The following is a 22,620-nucleotide window of genomic DNA, read 5'->3' on the forward strand; positions in this document are numbered from 1 at the left end:
AGCTGTCGCTGCCACTGATTTCAGGCACGCAGGCAGAGCCTGAGCTACGGGATCTAATGTACTAGAAAAATAAGCACATGGTTTGTGTGATCCTGCGTGTTCCTGTGTGAGTACTGACAAGGCAGTACCTTCGCGTTCTGTAACAAAGAGTGTAAACTGTTTATTGTAACATGGTGTTGCTAAAACAGGTGCTTGACATAAAGCTTTCTTTAGGCTTTCAAAAGCTTGTGTATGTTCCTGAGTCCAAGGGAGAACAGTCGATGTGGCTGCCTCCTGTGTTGTCAACTGAATGAGTGGTTTTGCTAGAAATGCATACTGAGGGATCCACTGCCTACAATATGAAGTGAGGCCTATAAAAGCCCGCACCTCCTTTTGTGTCTTGGGTATTGGTATGTTAGCAATTAACTGGATGCGGTCGGGTGTAAGCTGCCTTCCCTCCTTGGACAGCGAGTGCCCAAGGTAAACAACTCGCTGGACACAGAATTGCAGCTTAGAAGGGGACACCTTGTGCCCCTTTTCGGCCAAAAATTGTAAAACCGTCAGTGAGGCTTTTTCACATTCAGGTTCGCTTCTAGCGGTGATCAGCAGATCATCGACATATTGAAGCAGGGCAGTGTTGACCGGCATGTGGATACTGTCAAGTTCTCGTTTCAGTGCTTGGCTATAGATGCTGGGGCTTTCTGTGAATCCTTGAGGTGCGCGTGTGAATTTAAAGCTTCGTCCATTTAAACTAAATCCGAACAAGTATTGGCTTTCCGGATCTATTGGGACGCTGAAAAAGGCATTCTTGAGATCAATTACAGTAAAGAATGTTGCTTCGGAATCAATGGCTGTCAATAATGAAGAAATGTCTGGGACTACGGGGTATTGTGGTACAATACATTTATTTAATTCGCGCAGATCAATAACCAATCGATATACTGGCGGGGCTTTCGGATCAGTTCGTTTAAGAATCGGAATTATCGGGGAATTACATACATTGGAGTCGGTTTCCACAACCACTCCTTGGGTAATAAGCTCGTCAATGATTTGCAGTAAAGCCACTACAGCATCTGGTGGTAACTTGTATTGTCGCATTCGTGGTAGTACCACTCCTGTCTTTAGTGTGACTCGATATGGTGTAATGTTCATGCAACCAACATCTGTAGGGCCTTGTGCCCATAAACGTGTGGGTAAAGTCTGCAGTCGGTGATCCATGTCTCAGGACACGTAGTGCCCTTTGAAATCACGTAAAAACAATCTTACTCCTTCCGGAGAACAACATATTATAGCTCCTAGAGCTTTCAATGTTTTTATGCCTAACAGGTTTTCTGGACATGATTTAGTAAGCAATAAATCTGTAGTTCGTGTCAAGGGACCAATCGTAAGTGGAAGTGGCTGTGATACTTCGTTAATGATAGGTTTTCCTGAAAAGCCAAGGGAAATATTCTGTGAGCCTGAGAGGGGTGCCCCTGGAACTTCACTACGTTTTATGGTTGTTCGGCTTGCCCCTGTATCAAGTAAAAATTTTCTATCTTGGCCTAATAGTTCACTGTGTACATAAGGTCCTTCTTGATCTACAGGGACCTCGATAAGGGGTAAGCCAACTTCCCTCTCTAGGCTGTTTCATGAGTATCGTTGATAATCAGGATAGTCATACTGTGCGGTCTGGTACATCTGTTGTGTCGTTGTTTGTGTGGCAGCAATAGGCTGCGGTGGTGAAGCTGGCATAGACTGTTGCGGAGCTGGCATGGACTGTGCATGCTGCGGGGCTCCTTGTTGGTTCTGATCCTGTCTAAGTGGCCGTGGTCTTTCTTTTGTATTACCTATGGCGATATTATGTTTTAAAACTGGACAATCGTGTACATAATGACCTGGCTGTTTACAATAGTTGCATATCCCTTTTACAGGACCTGCTGGAACACTGGACTGTGTCATACCCTTTTTATGACCGTCAGCTGGAACTGTCTGGGAAACTAGCATTTTCATTTTCGTGTCTTTCATGCGTCTTTGTTCATGTTCTTGTTCCTCTCTAATTCTATTGTGATGGTACTGTAGCATTTGTAACATTTGTGACGGAGTGTTACCTTGCCAGGTACTCTCGAATTTCAATACTCTATTCTTAACTTGGGGCAAGGAATTTTCAACTAATTTTGTCACAAACAGATGTGGATACGATTCGCTACTTGCTTTTATTCCACTATTTATACCAAAACATTTTTCGAATCGGGCATAGAAATCACTAGTGTCCTCATCGTGCTTTTGTTTACAGGCTGAGATTGCACCCCAGTCTTCCTTTTTTGTAGTTAATAAACGTGGCAGTACCTGTACTAGTAAACCTGGTAGTGTTTTGGTCTTTTCCCCAAGCCCTGAACCTGGACCTCGAGCTTTTTCTTCGTTTTCTAATGCTGTCCAATCTATCTTTTGGTCTCCCACCTCCCAATCCTTTTCCTTGAGTTTTTCGTAAATGCCCGCAGGCATTAATACCTTCAATATTGTCATAATGTCGGGATAGGTATACTCTCCCATGAGCAACATGTCTTTAATTTCACGGTGGAAACCCGCTGGGTCTTTGTCATGACTGGGTACCACTTTCTTCATTTCTAATAGTTCTATTTTAGATATGGGTGTGTATACAAACACACGTTTAAACTGATTGTCATCACCTTTTATCGGGTGCACTTCGCGTAAGGGATTCTGTCTATCCATATAATACGTCGTTCTTTCCTTGATGGGCAGTGAGACATGTTCGGGGCATACAAAAAGAATGTACTGTTTTCTGGATTTCAGTATTTCTCTAATTAACTCAGTACCTGAACCTCTCCATTTATTCGTGAGTAATTCAGTCAATATATCAGGTAGGGGACCGGGATCAGAGTGTTGGCTTTTATATAATATAAGGAGTTGTTGAATCATATAGATACCAGCTAAACGCTGTTCATCTGGGGTGAGGTTCAAAAACGTGTGCGCTAATGTATCATCACTATATTTTCCGGGACTATCAACCCAATGAACGGCTGACCTGGCTAATTCTTGTTCGTCCATAGAATCGAGTATATGATAACCCCTTCGTTCTCTGAGTAATTTGTCAGCGGCTTGGAACGAATGTTCGGGGGACCTTATATTTATTATAGGTGTTTGGAAATTTCTGTTATTATCTGGACGTATCGGACGTATCGGATCAGTAAAGCATCTAGTATTATTGCAAGATCTTCCTCTACCTACATAGGCCATTGTTTCTAACTGTCCTGTGGGCAGTTCTAATTCTTCCTCCTCTTCGGTTTGTTCAGGCTGGTCTACTGCTAATCTTTCTTCGTGTATTCGTTCTACTTCTTTGCGGATCTTTCGGCACATAGCTATTATACTTAATCGTTTATCATGTCTCCCCTCTGATATATTCCGACTCCATGTGGTAAGAATTTGCATTTCTTCCGGATTTACCCCTGGTCGGTCTTGATTTCTGATCACACAATTTATGAGGAAACGTAACAGTTCCCCCTGTATCTCCACTTTCTGGTACTCCATGGCTCTATTAATACTTTCAGAATCTCGTCCTGACTGGACAAAGCGATATATATTTTCTGGTAGCCTCCCTAAATATATTGCAGCTCGTCGGATACGTAATGATGCCAGCAGCATTTCGTCCTCTTTGCCGGGCACAGGGTCATATCTACAATCTATTAGAAGTTCCTTAAGCATGTCGGGAGTTACTAGTTTGGGCGTACGTTGGTGGGCTAATTCTTGAAAGGAAAGTTTATTTACTCTGGGTGGCGTGGAAAAAATGTTTGCTGTACCTCCCGTAGCACCACCTGGGGTGCTGGGTATGAAAGGATTCGTTGAACGTGATATAGCAACCATAGGTGTGGATACAGCTGTAGAAACAGATGTGCTTGCCGGAACTTGTGTCGGAGTTTGCTGTTGCGGAGGTACAGACGGAGGAGGGTCTTGGCGTTGAGCCCCTCGGCAGGCGGTCTATGTGGTGCAGTATTAGCATACTCGGGAGCTGCGTCGTCTAAATAAGAAGAAAGGAAAACATCTTCTGCGGTTCTGGGATGCCCTTTGGGATGAGCTTTTATCGGAAACAATGGGGGTGGCAAGTCTTTTGGTATCTCCGGAGTAGCCTTAGGTAATCCTTCGGCCAGAAGAGGATACATACCATTCATAAGGGCATTTCTTTGTCTGTCTATTTGTTCTGACTTTACTCGAGTACCTTCTTCAATTAATAGATTTTCTCGAACTTTATTTGAATTCTCCTTACTTTTCTCTTCCTGTCTGAGCGCTTTTTCTGTACGTCTATATGATTCTTTACGCCATAATTCAATGGCATCTTTCTGTGACTGTCTAGCTTTCTTTTTCCATAATTCTTCCTCTACTTTCATGATGCAATCTGCATCCCAGGTCCCAGCTACGGGCCACCTCTGACTTTCTGGTAATTCCTTGGTGTAGTCTACCCATAAATCAAGAAATAATATGGCGTCTAGGCCATGTTTATGATACATGAAGTACCCTGGAGTGTCCCTAGGAGGAATGGGAACAGCTTCTTCGAGTACCCCTTTTCTAGTTTTTATCTGTCTTAATTTCGAAAAGAGCGGCATATTGAGAACTGATCTGATACCTAATTTTGAACACGTTTAATACAACAAAACACAATAATGAACAGTCATTCACACCACAATATGCAGAACGTATTTAAAACATTTAACATTTAACATTTAATAAACAACAATGATGGCTATTTAGGGAACTAGTCACTAAGCATAATACTCGGCACTAACTAGGTAATCTGAATTATATACTAGACATACTTGATATACTGCTAAACAGTACAGATACACTGCTGAAACAGTGCAGACCGGATTTGTGTACCCAAACCCGTCTTGACCGGCACAACCTATGTGCACGTCAGAACGCCTCCCCGACAATGGTACTCACCGGGTAGCTCGGAACGGAAGGCCTCGGAACTGAACTGAACTGGACTTGAACCGGACTGGACTCGACTCGAAACTTCGGAACCTCGGAACCTGGTGGGCCTCTGTATACCTCGGATCTTGCTCTCTCAGCTAGGCTCTGGTCGGGATACTTCGCACTTCTCACCGCCTCGTCTGGGTGTTGATCGCAGCCTCAGTTACCCCCGCTCGGCAGGAGGGAGATACAGGAAATCCTGTGGGTACACGTTGTTGTCCGTCCAGCTGTGACAGGAGACCGGGCCTGCAACGCACCTCCGGCGCGTGAGATGAGAAAGTGTCCCTGTTCGGGCGCCATATATGTGGTAAATAATTTAATTACCGGTACTTAATTTGATGCGGAAAATCTATAATAATAGCTCAGTAAAATAAGAGGCAGAATCCGTGGTATTAGAGGTTCGGAACGGGCTTTATTCCAAAATCAATTCGAATTGATGGACTCCATATTCCATCACCACGAAGGTTCAGGAAGTGAAGGACCCACTTTATTGACAGGTAATCATTTTTATACAATAGGCATTACAGTGAAACAGATGCAGGAGGCGTAACAGTTGATAACAAAGATAAAACATACATGCGTAACTAAAGTGGGTGTAACTAGGCGTAACTAAAGAACGTCATTTAGCTATGATGTCACAAATTGGTGGTTCCATGAAAGAATTTCGCAATGTCAGCAGAAATACTTGGCAGAGATGCGCGCGCAGCAGCATGACGTGTGATTGACGTGCAACTAGGGGGTGAAGGGGATTTGACATTTAGCTCTACATGTGGAGACAGAAGTCTGGGGTTATGTCAACCTAATCCCAAATCATATCTAACATCCTATGTTTAAAGAACTATGTTATCCAAAAAGAGAGGTCTCTTAGAATAGAATCTTATTCTATACTGACTATACTGACTGTTAGTGCGTGTACAAGCGTCTAAGTGTCTACACTAGATGCGAGGGCAGAAATCTTCCATAGTAACAGGGCTATGAATTACTTGCATAAAGACAGAGAAGCCGGGCCTTTTGCTCGGTAGCTGGAAGAATGTTTACTTAAACTACTAGACAGGAATGCATTGGATGGGGAGCGGAGCAGATAATCTCGAAGGTGAAATACAGTTTTTGGCAAGCAGACAGGTTGAGTCAGGCACCGTTAGCCGCGCAGGGAGTAGGACAAAGTTCATGGATACAGATGCGAGCTCAGACTGGAGCTTTCAGAGGCAGAAGGCAGGAAAAGGCTTAATGGCAGAATCAGGGCCTACTCGCCTGGACTGTAAAAATGGGATAAATGAACCATATAAAGCCGGTGGCCTTTCATACTTAGGAATAGAATATCCGGCCCATTCATGGCGGATCTGAAAGAGGACATGTTGACGGTGGACGCACATGTGTTTGCGTCTTCATAACTGGAACTGGAGGAAACATACATGTACTTGTAATTTATACATGAAACCGTTGGGGTCCAAGATAGGGGACATAACTGATCATAAAAATCCATATTTCCACACTGATAGGCTCTTTATTTTCTCACAGCATTGTGGTATTTGCAGTGTCTATATTGCGCTAATTAAACCTTGAATAGGTGCCAGACATCAGAAGATCTCTCATGCATGCCCGCAGATGGGCCTCGTGGACCTGTGAGTCTTAATTTCGGTATAAGTCCTCCCGCAGTAAGCCAGGCATATTCCCAGCTCAACGGTCCGCTTTTGATTCTTGCGGCGGTGCTACCCCCGCGACCGGGCCGGCCGCGAATAGATTGAAGCCACAGGTTGCCCACCGGATTGGGGAGCACTCCAGGACAAACGATACCATGTAGACCCAGTAGTACACGTAGTGCGACCTGACGCGTTTCGCTTCTTGCTTTCTCGAAGGTCGATCACTCCTTTCACCCAGCAAATTGCGCAATCACTTAAGAATGATATGCTGCCTCCTGATAGGCTCTTTTTAAATATGCCGCCTCCTGATAGGCTCTTTATTTTCTCACAGCATTGTGGTATTTGCAGTGTCTATATTGCGCTAATTAAACCTTGAATAGGTGCCAGACATCAGAAGATCTCTCATGCATGCCCGCAGATGGGCCTCGTGGACCTGTGAGTCTTAATTTCGGTATAAGTCCTCCCGCAGTAAGCCAGGCATATTCCCAGCTCAACGGTCCGCTTTTGATTCTTGCGGCGGTGCTACCCCCGCGACCGGGCCGGCCGCGAATAGATTGAAGCCACAGGTTGCCCACCGGATTGGGGAGCACTCCAGGACAAACGATACCATGTAGACCCAGTAGTACACGTAGTGCGACCTGACGCGTTTCGCTTCTTGCTTTCTCGAAGGTCGATCACTCCTTTCACCCAGCAAATTACGCAATCACTTAAGAATGATATGCTGCCTCCTGATAGGCTCTTTTTAAATATGCCGCCTCCTGATAGGCTCTTTATTTTCTCACAGCATTGTGGTATTTGCAGTGTCTATATTGCGCTAATTAAACCTTGAATAGGTGCCAGACATCAGAAGATCTCTCATGCATGCCCGCAGATGGGCCTCGTGGACCTGTGAGTCTTAATTTCGGTATAAGTCCTCCCGCAGTAAGCCAGGCATATTCCCAGCTCAACGGTCCGCTTTTGATTCTTGCGGCGGTGCTACCCCCGCAACCGGGCCGGCCGCGAATAGATTGAAGCCACAGGTTGCCCACCGGATTGGGGAGCACTCCAGGACAAACGATATATGCCTGGCTTACTGCGGGAGGACTTATACCGAAATTAAGACTCACAGGTCCACGAGGCCCATCTGCGGGCATGCATGAGAGATCTTCTGATGTCTGGCACCTATTCAAGGTTTAATTAGCGCAATATAGACACTGCAAATACCACAATGCTGTGAGAAAATAAAGAGCCTATCAGGAGGCGGCATATTTAAAAAGAGCCTATCAGGAGGCAGCATATCATTCTTAAGTGATTGCGCAATTTGCTGGGTGAAAGGAGTGATCGACCTTCGAGAAAGCAAGAAGCGAAACGCGTCAGGTCGCACTACGTGTACTACTGGGTCTACATGGTATCGTTTGTCCTGGAGTGCTCCCCAATCCGGTGGGCAACCTGTGGCTTCAATCTATTCGCGGCCGGCCCGGTCGCGGGGGTAGCACCGCCGCAAGAATCAAAAGCGGACCGTTGAGCTGGGAATATGCCTGGCTTACTGCGGGAGGACTTATACCGAAATTAAGACTCACAGGTCCACGAGGCCCATCTGCGGGCATGCATGAGAGATCTTCTGATGTCTGGCACCTATTCAAGGTTTAATTAGCGCAATATAGACACTGCAAATACCACAATGCTGTGAGAAAATAAAGAGCCTATCAGGAGGCGGCATATTTAAAAAGAGCCTATCAGGAGGCAGCATATCATTCTTAAGTGATTGCGCAATTTGCTGGGTGAAAGGAGTGATCGACCTTCGAGAAAGAAAGAAGCGAAACGCGTCAGGTCGCACTACGTGTACTACTGGGTCTACATGGTATCGTTTGTCCTGGAGTGCTCCCCAATCCGGTGGGCAACCTGTGGCTTCAATCTATTCGCGGCCGGCCCGGTCGCGCGGGTAGCACCGCCGCAAGAATCAAAAGCGGACCGTTGAGCTGGGAATATGCGAGGTCCACGAGGCCCATCTGCGGGCATGCATGAGAGATCTTCTGATGTCTGGCACCTATTCAAGGTTTAATTAGCGCAATATAGACACTGCAAATACCACAATGCTGTGAGAAAATAAAGAGCCTATCAGGAGGCGGCATATTTAAAAAGAGCCTATCAGGAGGCAGCATATCATTCTTAAGTGATTGCGCAATTTGCTGGGTGAAAGGAGTGATCGACCTTCGAGAAAGCAAGAAGCGAAACGCGTCAGGTCGCACTACGTGTACTACTGGGTCTACATGGTATCGTTTGTCCTGGAGTGCTCCCCAATCCGGTGGGCAACCTGTGGCTTCAATCTATTCGCGGCCGGCCCGGTCGCGGGGGTAGCACCGCCGCAAGAATCAAAAGCGGACCGTTGAGCTGGGAATATGCCTGGCTTACTGCGGGAGGACTTATACCGAAATTAAGACTCACAGGTCCACGAGGCCCATCTGCGGGCATGCATGAGAGATCTTCTGATGTCTGGCACCTATTCAAGGTTTAATTAGCGCAATATAGACACTGCAAATACCACAATGCTGTGAGAAAATAAAGAGCCTATCAGGAGGCGGCATATTTAAAAAGAGCCTATCAGGAGGCAGCATATCATTCTTAAGTGATTGCGCAATTTGCTGGGTGAAAGGAGTGATCGACCTTCGAGAAAGCAAGAAGCGAAACGCGTCAGGTCGCACTACGTGTACTACTGGGTCTACATGGTATCGTTTGTCCTGGAGTGCTCCCCAATCCGGTGGGCAACCTGTGGCTTCAATCTATTCGCGGCCAGCCCGGTTGCGGGGGTAGCACCGCCGCAAGAATCAAAAGCGGACCGTTGAGCTGGGAATATGCCTGGCTTACTGCGGGAGGACTTATACCGAAATTAAGACTCACAGGTCCACGAGGCCCATCTGCGGGCATGCATGAGAGATCTTCTGATGTCTGGCACCTATTCAAGGTTTAATTAGCGCAATATAGACACTGCAAATACCACAATGCTGTGAGAAAATAAAGAGCCTATCAGGAGGCGGCATATTTAAAAAGAGCCTATCAGGAGGCAGCATATCATTCTTAAGTGATTGCGCAATTTGCTGGGTGAAAGGAGTGATCGACCTTCGAGAAAGCAAGAAGCGAAACGCGTCAGGTCGCACTACGTGTACTACTGGGTCTACATGGTATCGTTTGTCCTGGAGTGCTCCCCAATCCGGTGGGCAACCTGTGGCTTCAATCTATTCGCGGCCGGCCCGGTCGCGGGGGTAGCACCGCCGCAAGAATCAAAAGCGGACCGTTGAGCTGGGAATATGCCTGGCTTACTGCGGGAGGACTTATACCGAAATTAAGACTCACAGGTCCACGAGGCCCATCTGCGGGCATGCATGAGAGATCTTCTGATGTCTGGCACCTATTCAAGGTTTAATTAGCGCAATATAGACACTGCAAATACCACAATGCAGTGAGAAAATAAAGAGCCTATCAGGAGGCGGCATATTTAAAAAGAGCCTATCAGGAGGCAGCATATCATTCTTAAGTGATTGCGCAATTTGCTGGGTGAAAGGAGTGATCGACCTTCGAGAAAGCAAGAAGCGAAACGCGTCAGGTCGCACTACGTGTACTACTGGGTCTACATGGTATCGTTTGTCCTGGAGTGCTCCCCAATCCGGTGGGCAACCTGTGGCTTCAATCTATTCGCGGCCGGCCCGGTCGCGGGGGTAGCACCGCCGCAAGAATCAAAAGCGGACCGTTGAGCTGGGAATATGCCTGGCTTACTGCGGGAGGACTTATACCGAAATTAAGACTCACAGGTCCACGAGGCCCATCTGCGGGCATGCATGAGAGATCTTCTGATGTCTGGCACCTATTCAAGGTTTAATTAGCGCAATATAGACACTGCAAATACCACAATCCTGTGAGAAAATAAAGAGCCTATCAGGAGGCGGCATATTTAAAAAGAGCCTATCAGGAGGCAGCATATCATTCTTAAGTGATTGCGCAATTTGCTGGGTGAAAGGAGTGATCGACCTTCGAGAAAGCAAGAAGCGAAACGCGTCAGGTCGCACTACGTGTACTACTGGGTCTACATGGTATCGTTTGTCCTGGAGTGCTCCCCAATCCGGTGGGCAACCTGTGGCTTCAATCTATTCGCGGCCGGCCCGGTCGCGGGGGTAGCACCGCCGCAAGAATCAAAAGCGGACCGTTGAGCTGGGAATATGCCTGGCTTACTGCGGGAGGACTTATACCGAAATTAAGACTCACAGGTCCACGAGGCCCATCTGCGGGCATGCATGAGAGATCTTCTGATGTCTGGCACCTATTCAAGGTTTAATTAGCGCAATATAGACACTGCAAATACCACAATGCTGTGAGAAAATAAAGAGCCTATCAGGAGGCGGCATATTTAAAAAGAGCCTATCAGGAGGCAGCATATCATTCTTAAGTGATTGCGCAATTTGCTGGGTGAAAGGAGTGATCGACCTTCGAGAAAGCAAGAAGCGAAACGCGTCAGGTCGCACTACGTGTACTACTGGGTCTACATGGTATAGTTTGTCCTGGAGTGCTCCCCAATCCGGTGGGCAACCTGTGGCTTCAATCTATTCGCGGCCGGCCCGGTCGCGGGGGTAGCACCGCCGCAAGAATCAAAAGCGGACCGTTGAGGAGGAGCCTAGCGCGCATCCAAGATGGTCGCGTGAGCACAGGGCTCCCCGGACCCTCTCTGCTCCTCGGAATCTATCCTGAGAATATCCTGACGTGGCTTATGGAATCTGGGAGATAAAGACCAGCTGAGCATATATCTCTTTTCAAAACTCAAATCGGACCTGGGAATCCTGAGTTGTCGTCGTCGGAACTTTTGGGACCCACCCGACGGAGGTGACCGGGGTGAAGGTGACCCGAGGGGCCGGGCTGCAATTGAACAACAGCGGCTTCAGCGCGGTGCCAGCTGCCGATCCACCGCTTTCGGTTTCGGTTTTGCACTTCAGGAGACCGGCAGGGGGGTGCGCTCGGGGTGGCGAGGTGCTTCCTGGGCCTCTGCATGAGGTTTTCTTTCACCTGCCACTAGAGTGCCTATCGCCTCGGACCCCCTATACCGACATTTTGTGGTCTTCTTGCTGGCGCCCTTACACCCTTTGATTGGAGGTCCCCTTGAGTGACCGTGTTCACATGGGGGGCAAAGGGGGTCCCGAGGGCCGCAAGACCAAGGCTTCCCTCCACGGGGGAGCAGTCCAGAGCAATAACATGGACCGCTACACCCAGGGCAGGGGGCCCTCTGGCGCTGCTGGCCTCCCCTCGGATACTGCGGAGGGAGGCGCGACCGTCTCTACGGAACTATCCCTGCAGGACATTATGGGCGCCATTGATGGCATTAGGGAAACCATCGCGACGCAATATGAGGCCCTGGCCCGTAAGATTGACACTGTCGCGATTGATGTCACCCTGATCCGGGCCGACCTCTCCAAAACTAACGAGAGGGTCCAGGCTCTCGACACACGGACCTCCACCCTTGGTGCGGAGGTGTCGGATCTGCGGGCCGCGCTTGGAGACATCAGGGTGGTCAACGATCATATGGCCCGGCGGCTTGAAGACTTCGAGGGACGGGCCCGACGAAACAACATCCGCGTCATAGGTGTACCGGAGTCCTCCGACGGCCGCCCGGTTGACCTCGTGGTCGAGGAACTTATCATGAAACAGTTGTCCCCGGCTGGCCTAAGTAAGTTCTTTGCCGTGGAGCGGGCCCATCGAGTTCCGGGCGGTCGGCCACGGCCGGGGGCCCCCCCGAGGCCTATCGTGGCCAAACTGTTCTACTACAGGGACCGCGACGCTATTCTGCAGGCCTCACGGACCCACGGCCCGGTTCGTCATGAGAACTCGACCATCAATTTTTATCCGGACTTCACGCAACTGGTCCAGAAACAACGGATGGGATTCCAAGGGGTGAAGCGTCGTCTCCGCGAGCTGGGCCTAAAGTATTCGATGCTCTACCCTGCAAAACTCCGAGTGGAACATGGGGATCGGACAGCCTTTTTTGACTCTCCTGTGGCTGCAAGTGACTGGCTGGACTCTCTGCCGGACGGAGGTGGCCGTCCCGGACCCTCTGCGGGCACCGCGGGTGACGGGTCCCCTTCAGAGTGACTTTTGGTCCTTGATTTTGCCGTTTTGCACTGTACAGTCGGGTCTTATTTCATTTGCATATTGTGTTTTACCAGGACCAGTGAGGGGGGCGGGCGGGGACGGGTCCCTTACCTCCTCTGGGGTCTTTTCGTAGAATGGGGTTAGAGGGGCGACAGGCACACTGCAAGTTGGGGGGGTTTTTTGGCCCGCAGGGGTGCAGGGTGGGGGGAGTTGGTCCTGGGGTGGGGTTGGGGGGGAGGAGGGGTTGTTTTGCTGTGTGTTTTTTGTTTACAGGGCGAGGTACTGATTTTTGTCCACATTTGGTAACTGTGCTGCAGGCTGGGGGACCCTTGATCTATTGGGGGGGATGGGGGGGGACGGGTTGAGGCTTATGTCATGGAACGTCAATGGGTTGGGGGACCGTATCAAGCGGGGTGTAGTACTGCAATATTTGCGTCGTTTGACTCCTGATGTGGTGTTTCTCCAGGAGACGCATCTGGTTGGCAATGTTTGTCATGCAATGAACAGGGGGGGATACCGCCTCGTGGCCCATTCTGGTTTCACAACTGGTTCCAGGGGGGTGGGCATTCTCCTGCGAACCTCACTTCCGGTGGAGATTACTAAGATAGTCTCGGATGACAGAGGGCGCTATGTGTGTTTGATTGGGAGGTGGGAGGGGCAGCCCCTTGCCCTGGTTTCAGTTTACGTCCCCCCGGGCCTCCAGAACTCCACCTTCACTGACTTGGGTCGAATGCTGCTTGACCTTCCGGACAGCCTCCTGCTCATGGGCGGGGACTTTAATTCTGTGGTTTCGGGTGAACTGGATCGTCACCCACCAAGGACCCTCCCCGCTGCCCAGGCATGGCTGGGTGGGATGCTGGAGACCTTCGGCCTGGTGGATAGTTGGAGATTAATGCATCCGACCCAATGTCAATTCACCTTTCATTCGGGGGCGCATGGGAGTCTCTCTAGGTTAGACTACTTCCTTATGCCCGCGGCGCAGACTGGTCGGATTCGAGAGGTCAGGCACCTGGCGCGGGGTATCTCCGACCATTCTCCGCTGTGGCTTCTTTTTGACACCGGGCCGCGGTCTGCGGGGCGGATCGCTCCCATTAACCCATGGTACCTGCGAGACCCTACGACTCGTGACAGCCTGGTTAAGGCTATGGACCAATACTTCCTGGATAACGAGGGGTCGGTGTCGTCTGCAATGTCCCTGTGGGAAGCCTTTAAAACCGTGATCCGCGGACACGCCCTTTCCCAGATAGTGGTGGCTAAGAGGGTCAAGAGTGAGGCAGTGGTGAGGCTGGAGACTGACATCTTGGGGCTGGAGTCGGCCTTGGAGGCGAATGTCACTCCGGACGGGCTCCATGCCCTCAGCCTGAAACAGTTTGAATATAGGTCCCTGGTCACTGACGCGGCCAAAACTATGTATAGGGAGCAGCAGGGTCGACTGTACGATGCCGGGGACAAGGCGGGAAAGTTGATCGCGTGGCTGGACAGGAAGGAGAGAGTGAATCGTGTGGTCCCGGAGTTGCGTGCTGCGGATGGTGTGTGTGTGACGGAGCCTGACGAGATTGTGGAATGTTTTGCCGACCACCTCCGGGCTGTGTACTCCCCAGTGACTGACAGGGATGAGGACGACTCTCGCCTTCTACTGAGGGATATCGCCTTGCCCGGCCTGTCCGTTGAGGACCGCGAGCGGCTGGACGCCCCCTTGTCGGCGGATGAAATAGCGACCGCGATCCGCTCCCTTCGCTCGGGCAAGGCTATGGGTCCCAACGGTCTGCCCATTGAGCTATATAAATTGCGCCCTGACAAGCTTGCGCCCTTCCTCAGTCGCATGTTCCGTGATTCTCTGGCGGCGGGTTCCCTCCCGGCCGACCAGCGTTTGGCCACGATAGTCGTTATCCCCAAGGAGGACAAGCCGTGAGATCGCTGTACTTCTTACCGGCCTATTTCACTGCTAAATGCGGAGCCTAAGATCCTGGCGAAAGTCCTTGCCAATCGTTTGTTGAGCGTCGTGTGCGATCTTATTCATCCGGACCAATGCGGATTCATCCCGCATCGTAACACCGCTCTTAACTTGCGGCGTCTTCACGGCGCCCTTGCCAGGGCGGAGCTCCTCTCCGAACCGGCCGTGCTGGTTTCTTTGGATGCCACGATGGCTTTTGACACCATCGAGTGGCCATTCCTCTGGGCTGTCTTGGCTAAATTTGGCTTTGGGGAAGGATTTATTGGCTGGGTGAAGCTTCTTTACACGGGACCCATGGCTCAGGTGGTGGTGAATGGGCGGGTCTCTCGGCCCTTTGCCCTCGGCAGGGGCACGAGGCAGGGATGCCCGTTGTCCCCTTTGCTCTTTGCTCTCGCCCTGGAGCCACTCGCGGCTTGGCTCCGCTGGGAGCCCTCGCTTAGAGGGATCCGGTGGGCCCCGGGCTTTGAAGATCGGGTTTCGCTGTATGCGGACGATATTCTTCTATATCTCACCTCACCGCGGCAGTCGCTCAACGTCCTCTTTGACGTTCTGACTTCCTTTGGGAATAATTCGGGTCTCACGATCAATTGGTCTAAATCCTGCGTCTATCCGATCTCCGGTGGTCCTCCTCTCCTGCCGCCTCGGCTTCCGATCCAGGTATCTCTGAGCGGCTTTAAGTACCTGGGGATATACGTTTCGCTGGATCCGGTGGCTCGCTATGAGCAGAATCTCCTGCGTCCGCTTCGGCGATTGCGAGAGGACACGGCCCGGTGGTGCAGGCTGCCCCTGTCCCCGCTGGGTCGGGCCGCGCTGTTCAAAATGATGTCCCTTCCCAGGTTCCTCTATGCACTCCAGAATTCCTTCGACGTCATCCCAGTGGCCTACTTTCGGGAGGTAGAGAGCCTGCAGAGGAGACTGGTGTGGGACGGGTGGGCGCGTATTGCTCTTGCTAAGCTTACTCTCCCCTGGTACGACGGGGGCATCGCGCTTCCCGACATTCGCAGGTATTATTGGGCCGCGCAGCTTTCGGCCATCAACCACGCCACGTATGCGCCTGGCCTGAATCCTGCGTATGAGATGGACAAGTTCCTGCTTCCCGGCGGGGACTATAACAGGGCGCTTTACTCCCGCTCGGCTGGCCGGACCCTTACGGGTCCTACTAAGATTGCGGTGCGGACCTGGAGGGCTGCCACTGCGGCCACGGGCTGGAGTGAGCGACTGACATGTGCTACTCCTTTGTTTGCCTCCGATCGCCTGGGGAGCCTCTGGACTACGAAGGGGTTTGACCAGTGGGACACGATTGGTATCAGCAAAGTGGGAGACCTTTGGCATAAGGGCGCGGTTAAGACTTTCGCGGCTCTTCAGGCCGAATATGAGCTTACGGACAGGGAGTTCTTCCGCTATGCCCAGGTTCGACACGCCCTGCTCTCGGTCTTTGGAGAGGGGACCAAGATCCCGGTTTCCTCGCCCCTCGAGGACCGCATACTTGACGGACATGTCCCTGACAGTACTATTTCTTTAATTTATAAGAAACTGATTAATCATCGGGCTGACCTCTTGGTGCGCCTTCGGGAGGCTTGGACGGGGGATGGGGTGGAATTGGACGACGAGGACTGGCAGTCTGCACTGTCGTCCCCCAAGGAGGTCGCCATTCCAGCCCGTCTCCGGTTGGTACAGCTTAAGATTCTTCACCGGGTGTATGTGACGGGTCCTCGCTTGGTCTCGATGGGATATTCCGACGATGGGCTCTGTAAGCGGGGTTGTGGGCTCAGCGCCACCTTTCTCCATATCCTGTGGGAGTGCCGCGAGGTGGCGGACTACTGGCGCCGGATACATACGGTTATGGGACAGGTCACTGGGGTTGTGCTGCTGCCGGAGGTGCGTCGCTGTGTCCTGAATGTATGGGAGCCCAATGATTATAGCGCGGCTCAGACTCGGTGGGCGGCCCTGGGGAACATGATTGCCAAGAGAGATATAGCGCAGCTTTGGGGTGCCCAGCGGCCGCCCACCGTGTCAGTATGGAAGGAGAATATGGACTGGTGTATGTTCAGGGAGAAGACTGTGTATGTTGCCCGTGGTAAGCCGGGGGCATGGGGCAGAATCTGGGGGCAATGGAATGCATATCGCGGGGGTATCTGTACGCCCCCCCTGGTGGACACCGATATCGCCATGTCCCCCTGACCCTTGACGGTTCCGGGCACCTTTTGGAATGACTACATATGGACGTTCATTTCCCTTGGCCCCCCCCCCGTCCCCAGCCTCCCGGTACTCCTTCCTTTCGCGTGCTGCTTATTGGTCTGAACTGGGGTTCCCCGGAGGACGCCTGACCTGCGCTGTTTGTCTTTATGCCTCGCCTTTTGTTTTTTCTTTTAGTTTTTTGTGTTTGTTGGATTTAAGTCTCCTGTTCCTTTAGAACTATCCGGAGTCACTACGGGGCCGAGCCCCGGGACCCGACTGCAGCTTTGATAAATGTATATTTCATTCTGTACTTAGCGGCCGGCCCTGGTGGTTGTAGGCCCGTGTTTGTAATCGAATTATTGTTCAATAAAAACTTTTCAAAAAAAAAAAAAAAAAAAGCGGACCGTTGAGCTGGGAATATGCCTGGCTTACTGCGGGAGGACTTATACCGAAATTAAGACTCACAGGTCCACGAGGCCCATCTGCGGGCATGCATGAGAGATCTTCTGATGTCTGGCACCTATTCAAGGTTTAATTAGCACAATATAGACACTGCAAATACCACAATGCTGTGAGAAAATAAAGAGCCTATCAGGAGGCGGCATATTTAAAAAGAGCCTATCAGGAGGCAGCATATCATTCTTAAGTGATTGCGCAATTTGCTGGGTGAAAGGAGTGATCGACCTTCGAGAAAGCAAGAAGCGAAACGCGTCAGGTCGCACTACGTGTACTACTGGGTCTACATGGTATCGTTTGTCCTGGAGTGCTCCCCAATCCGGTGGGCAACCTGTGGCTTCAATCTATTCGCGGCCGGCCCGGTCGCGGGGGTAGCACCGCCGCAAGAATCAAAAGCGGACCGTTGAGCTGGGAATATGCCTGGCTTACTGCGGGAGGACTTATACCGAAATTAAGACTCACAGGTCCACGAGGCCCATCTGCGGGCATGCATGAGAGATCTTCTGATGTCTGGCACCTATTCGAAGTTTAATTAGCGCAATATAGACACTGCAAATACCACAATGCTGTGAGAAAATAAAGAGCCTATCAGGAGGCGGCATATTTAAAAAGAGCCTATCAGGAGGCAGCATATCATTCTTAAGTGATTGCGCAATTTGCTGGGTGAAAGGAGTGATCGACCTTCGAGAAAGCAAGAAGCGAAACGCGTCAGGTCGCACTACGTGTACTACTGGGTCTACATGGTATCGTTTGTCCTGGAGTGCTCCCCAATCCGGTGGGCAACCTGTGGCTTCAATCTATTCGCGGCCGGCCCGGTCGCGGGGGTAGCACCGCCGCAAGAATCAAAAGCGGACCGTTGAGCTGGGAATATGCCTGGCTTACTGCGGGAGGACTTATACCGAAATTAAGACTCACAGGTCCACGAGGCCCATCTGCGGGCATGCATGAGAGATCTTCTGATGTCTGGCACCTATTCAAGGTTTAATTAGCGCAATATAGACACTGCAAATACCACAATGCTGTGAGAAAATAAAGAGCCTATCAGGAGGCGGCATATTTAAAAAGAGCCTATCAGGAGGCAGCATATCATTCTTAAGTGATTGCGCAATTTGCTGGGTGAAAGGAGTGATCGACCTTCGAGAAAGCAAGAAGCGAAACGCGTCAGGTCGCACTACGTGTACTACTGGGTCTACATGGTATCGTTTGTCCTGGAGTGCTCCCCAATCCGGTGGGCAACCTGTGGCTTCAATCTATTCGCGGCCGGCCCGGTCGCGGGGGTAGCACCGCCGCAAGAATCAAAAGCGGACCGTTGAGCTGGGAATATGCCTGGCTTACTGCGGGAGGACTTATACCGAAATTAAGACTCACAGGTCCACGAGGCCCATCTGCGGGCATGCATGAGAGATCTTCTGATGTCTGGCACCTATTCAAGGTTTAATTAGCGCAATATAGACACTGCAAATACCACAATGCTGTGAGAAAATAAAGAGCCTATCAGGAGGCGGCATATTTAAAAAGAGCCTATCAGGAGGCAGCATATCATTCTTAAGTGATTGCGCAATTTGCTGGGTGAAAGGAGTGATCGACCTTCGAGAAAGCAAGAAGCGAAACGCGTCAGGTCGCACTACGTGTACTACTGGGTCTACATGGTATCGTTTGTCCTGGAGTGCTCCCCAATCCGGTGGGCAACCTGTGGCTTCAATCTATTCGCGGCCGGCCCGGTCGCGGGGGTAGCACCGCCGCAAGAATCAAAAGCGGACCGTTGAGCTGGGAATATGCCTGGCTTACTGCGGGAGGACTTATACCGAAATTAAGACTCACAGGTCCACAAGGCCCATCTGCGGGCATGCATGAGAGATCTTCTGATGTCTGGCACCTATTCAAGGTTTAATTAGCGCAATATAGACACTGCAAATACCACAATGCTGTGAGAAAATAAAGAGCCTATCAGGAGGCGGCATATTTAAAAAGAGCCTATCAGGAGGCAGCATATCATTCTTAAGTGATTGCGCAATTTGCTGGGTGAAAGGAGTGATCGACCTTCGAGAAAGCAAGAAGCGAAACGCGTCAGGTCGCACTACGTGTACTACTGGGTCTACATGGTATCGTTTGTCCTGGAGTGCTCCCCAATCCGGTGGGCAACCTGTGGCTTCAATCTATTCGCGGCCGGCCCGGTCGCGGGGGTAGCACCGCCGCAAGAATCAAAAGCGGACCGTTGAGCTGGGAATATGCCTGGCTTACTGCGGGAGGACTTATACCGAAATTAAGACTCACAGGTCCACGAGGCCCATCTGCGGGCATGCATGAGAGATCTTCTGATGTCTGGCACCTATTCAAGGTTTAATTAGCGCAATATAGACACTGCAAATACCACAATGCTGTGAGAAAATAAAGAGCCTACCAGGAGGCGGCATATTTAAAAAGAGCCTATCAGGAGGCAGCATATCATTCTTAAGTGATTGCGCAATTTGCTGGGTGAAAGGAGTGATCGACCTTCGAGAAAGCAAGAAGCGAAACGCGTCAGGTCGCACTACGTGTACTACTGGGTCTACATGGTATCGTTTGTCCTGGAGTGCTCCCCAATCCGGTGGGCAACCTGTGGCTTCAATCTATTCGCGGCCGGCCCGGTCGCGGGGGTAGCACCGCCGCAAGAATCAAAAGCGGACCGTTGAGCTGGGAATATGCCTGGCTTACTGCGGGAGGACTTATACCGAAATTAAGACTCACAGGTCCACGAGGCCCATCTGCGGGCATGCATGAGAGATCTTCTGATGTCTGGCACCTATTCAAGGTTTAATTAGCGCAATATAGACACTGCAAATACCACAATGCTGTGAGAAAATAAAGAGCCTATCAGGAGGCGGCATATTTAAAAAGAGCCTATCAGGAGGCAGCATATCATTCTTAAGTGATTGCGCAATTTGCTGGGTGAAAGGAGTGATCGACCTTCGAGAAAGCAAGAAGCGAAACGCGTCAGGTCGCACTACGTGTACTACTGGGTCTACATGGTATCGTTTGTCCTGGAGTGCTCCCCAATCCGGTGGGCAACCTGTGGCTTCAATCTATTCGCGGCCGGCCCGGTCGCGGGGGTAGCACCGCCGCAAGAATCAAAAGCGGACCGTTGAGCTGGGAATATGCCTGGCTTACTGCGGGAGGACTTATACCGAAATTAAGACTCACAGGTCCACGAGGCCCATCTGCGGGCATGCATGAGAGATCTTCTGATGTCTGGCACCTATTCAAGGTTTAATTAGCGCAATATAGACACTGCAAATACCACAATGCTGTGAGAAAATAAAGAGCCTATCAGGAGGCGGCATATTTAAAAAGAGCCTATCAGGAGGCAGCATATCATTCTTAAGTGATTGCGCAATTTGCTGGGTGAAAGGAGTGATCGACCTTCGAGAAAGCAAGAAGCGAAACGCGTCAGGTCGCACTACGTGTACTACTGGGTCTACATGGTATCGTTTGTCCTGGAGTGCTCCCCAATCCGGTGGGCAACCTGTGGCTTCAATCTATTCGCGGCCGGCCCGGTCGCAAGGGTAGCACCGCCGCAAGAATCAAAAGCGGACCGTTGAGCTGGGAATATGCCTGGCTTACTGCGGGAGGACTTATACCGAAATTAAGACTCACAGGTCCACGAGGCCCATCTGCGGGCATGCATGAGAGATCTTCTGATGTCTGGCACCTATTCAAGGTTTAATTAGCGCAATATAGACACTGCAAATACCACAATGCTGTGAGAAAATAAAGAGCCTATCAGGAGGCGGCATATTTAAAAAGAGCCTATCAGGAGGCAGCATATCATTCTTAAGTGATTGCGCAATTTGCTGGGTGAAAGGAGTGATCGACCTTCGAGAAAGCAAGAAGCGAAACGCGTCAGGTCGCACTACGTGTACTACTGGGTCTACATGGTATCGTTTGTCCTGGAGTGCTCCCCAATCCGGTGGGCAACCTGTGGCTTCAATCTATTCGCGGCCGGCCCGGTCGCGGGGGTAGCACCGCCGCAAGAATCAAAAGCGGACCGTTGAGCTGGGAATATGCCTGGCTTACTGCGGGAGGACTTATACCGAAATTAAGACTCACAGGTCCACGAGGCCCATCTGCGGGCATGCATGAGAGATCTTCTGATGTCTGGCACCTATTCAAGGTTTAATTAGCGCAATATAGACACTGCAAATACCACAATGCTGTGAGAAAATAAAGAGCCTATCAGGAGGCGGCATATTTAAAAAGAGCCTATCAGGAGGCAGCATATCATTCTTAAGTGATTGCGCAATTTGCTGGGTGAAAGGAGTGATCGACCTTCGAGAAAGCAAGAAGCGAAACGCGTCAGGTCGCACTACGTGTACTACTGGGTCTACATGGTATCGTTTGTCCTGGAGTGCTCCCCAATCCGGTGGGCAACCTGTGGCTTCAATCTATTCGCGGCCGGCCCGGTCGCGGGGGTAGCACCGCCGCAAGAATCAAAAGCGGACCGTTGAGCTGGGAATATGCCTGGCTTACTGCGGGAGGACTTATACCGAAATTAAGACTCACAGGTCCACGAGGCCCATCTGCGGGCATGCATGAGAGATCTTCTGATGTCTGGCACCTATTCAAGGTTTAATTAGCGCAATATAGACACTGCAAATACCACAATGCTGTGAGAAAATAAAGAGCCTATCAGGAGGCGGCATATTTAAAAAGAGCCTATCAGGAGGCAGCATATCATTCTTAAGTGATTGCGCAATTTGCTGGGTGAAAGGAGTGATCGACCTTCGAGAAAGCAAGAAGCGAAACGCGTCAGGTCGCACTACGTGTACTACTGGGTCTACATGGTATCGTTTGTCCTGGAGTGCTCCCCAATCCGGTGGGCAACCTGTGGCTTCAATCTATTCGCGGCCGGCCCGGTCGCGGGGGTAGCACCGCCGCAAGAATCAAAAGCGGACCGTTGAGCTGGGAATATGCCTGGCTTACTGCGGGAGGACTTATACCGAAATTAAGACTCACAGGTCCACGAGGCCCATCTGCGGGCATGCATGAGAGATCTTCTGATGTCTGGCACCTATTCAAGGTTTAATTAGCGCAATATAGACACTGCAAATACCACAATGCTGTGAGAAAATAAAGAGCCTATCAGGAGGCGGCATATTTAAAAAGAGCCTATCAGGAGGCAGCATATCATTCTTAAGTGATTGCGCAATTTGCTGGGTGAAAGGAGTGATCGACCTTCGAGAAAGCAAGAAGCGAAACGCGTCAGGTCTCACTACGTGTACTACTGGGTCTACATGGTATCGTTTGTCCTGGAGTGCTCCCCAATCCGGTGGGCAACCTGTGGCTTCAATCTATTCGCGGCCGGCC

Source organism: Triturus cristatus, chromosome 5_2 (assembly GCF_964204655.1).
Source record: "Triturus cristatus chromosome 5_2, aTriCri1.1, whole genome shotgun sequence".
NCBI classification, from domain to species: domain Eukaryota; kingdom Metazoa; phylum Chordata; class Amphibia; order Caudata; family Salamandridae; genus Triturus; species Triturus cristatus.